Source organism: Anolis carolinensis, chromosome 3, assembly GCF_035594765.1.
Source record: "Anolis carolinensis isolate JA03-04 chromosome 3, rAnoCar3.1.pri, whole genome shotgun sequence".
Classification (NCBI taxonomy): domain Eukaryota; kingdom Metazoa; phylum Chordata; class Lepidosauria; order Squamata; family Dactyloidae; genus Anolis; species Anolis carolinensis.
In genome coordinates, this window is record NC_085843.1 from 90,810,470 (window position 1) to 90,812,648 (window position 2,179).

At 40.5% G+C, this 2,179-nt stretch overlaps 1 long non-coding RNA gene across 1 annotated transcript; it reads right to left on the minus strand.

The window, feature by feature from the left end:
• Positions 1–701: 701 nt before the first annotated feature.
• Positions 702–1,628, minus strand: LOC134297496 (uncharacterized). Its single transcript, XR_010004256.1, has 2 exons — positions 1,321–1,628; positions 702–1,236 (listed from the first exon to the last, which is right to left on the minus strand). It is a non-coding gene; the product is annotated as an uncharacterized LOC134297496 (long non-coding RNA).
• Positions 1,629–2,179: the final 551 nt, after the last annotated feature.

Here is a 2,179-nt window from a genome sequence, read left to right on the forward strand (position 1 = left end):
CCTCAACCAGGGATGTCCCTCGGAGAGACTTGTCCCAGGCAAGTGCATCACCATCGCTGCTGCCTAGACAGTAGCGATGGCGAGGTGCTTCCCAAGGGGCGAGGCCTCACCCAGGGACGTCCCTCGGTGAGTCCTTGGTCCAGGCAAGCGTGTCACCATCACTCCTGCCTAGACAGCAGCAATGGCGAGGGGCTTCCCAAGGGGCGAGGCCTCGCCCAGGGACGTCCCTCGGCAAGACTTTGGCCCAGGCAAGCGAGTTGCCATTGCTCCTGCCTAGACAGCAGTGATGGTGAGGTCTCACGGAGGGACATCCCTCGGTGAGACCTCACCCGATTTGAGCCGTTCAGTCATCCGAGATGGGGCCCGCCTCTTTATCTTGGATAACAGGGGCTCTACTCTATTAGCAAAGATTATTCACAAGAATCAAGCAGGATTTCTACCTGACAGACATGTGAGTCAGAATGTCAGAGCAATTCTAAACATGTTGGAGATAGCAGAGAGTGACCCCAATAAAGATCTGGCATTATTCTTCCTGGATGTGGAAAAATAATTTGATCAGGTTAGCTTGGAACTATATGGGGTGGGCCACCGATTTAAAAAAGCAGTGGTGGCAATATACTTAAAGCAAATTGCTAAGCTAAAAAATAAATGGTACATTGACAAATAATATAGAGATACAGAAAGGGACCATACAAGGCTGCCCATTTTCACCATTATTGTTTATTCTGGGATTGGAAATTCTGAGTATAAGAATTAGAGAGGATACTCAATTTCAAGGATTTAAAGTAAGGGGTCAGGAAATTAAATTACTATACAAAGTCCCAGAATACTTGTAAAGTATCTATACACACAAACGATTGTCTATGTACAAAGAAAATGTGTCCAAATGACATATATTGTTACAGTTCCCCGTACAAAGCTCAATTTGGCTGTACCCAACAAAATGAAAAGGAGCAACAGCTCTAACACAAAAGTTGTTCAAGTCTGGTATTGGGTCCAATACATATAGGCTTCAGGGATACAGTCAATGAAAATATCTTCCAAACAGATGGTTGGTCGTGTTGCTGTATACTGGATTGAAGAAAATAATGATGGAGCACCGCTCTCAAAAAAGTCTTCAAAAGTAAAGTCCAAATAAAGTCCCAAGTCTACAGGGGTCCCGGGTATTTTTGACCCTGTTTCAGGGAAAAACCCCTTCTTCAGGAGTTGTTAAACTCAGCAACAATGAATTTCTATCTAAAACAAAACATAGAGTAACAAGTATTTTACCAGCAGTATTAACAGAAGTAAATGTAACCTATATAACAGTATTATACTTACATAGTGCTAAATGCTTTCACTGAGTGACTCTGCTTGTGGTGATTTCAACTGCGAGTAATTCTGGAGGTTCATTCAAAGGTTTTTAAAGAGTACTTGAAGGTTTAAAGGAAACAGCTAAAATTAAGTGATTCATTAAGTCCCTGAGGGGAAAAGGTTTTAAACTTAAAGATCCAGTACATTTCCCTTTGGGATAATAGTTTTTCCAAGTCCATGAAAGGTTTTTGAGAGATGCATTCCAGAGCACAAAATTTAAATGAGGTAGATGAATGTTTGTATTGGGTGAAGTGTGAATATAAAAGAGATTCTGTAGATAATACTGTTATATAGGTTACATTTACTTCTGTTAATACTGCTGGTAAAATACTTGTTACTCTATGTTTTGTTTTAGATAGAAATTCATTGTTGCTGAGTTTAACAACTCCTGAAGAAGGGGTTTTTCCCTGAAACAGGGTCAAAAATACCCGGGACCCCTGTAGACTTGGGACTTTATTTGGACTTTACTTTTGAAGACTTTTTTGAGAGCGGTGCTCCATCATTATTTTCTTCAATCCAGTATACAGCAACACGACCAACCATCTGTTTGGAAGATATTTTCATTGACTGTATCCCTGAAGCCTATATGTATTGGACCCAATACCAGACTTGAACAACTTTTGTGTTAGAGCTGTTGCTCCTTTTCATTTTGTTGGGTACAGCCAAATTGAGCTTTGTACGGGGAACTGTAACAATATATGTCATTTGGACACATTTTCTTTGTACATAGACAATCGTTTGTGTGTATAGTCAGGAAATTAAAACCAGACTATATGCGGATAACATGGTATGTATTTTATCTAACCCAACACAAAGTGTTTCAAAA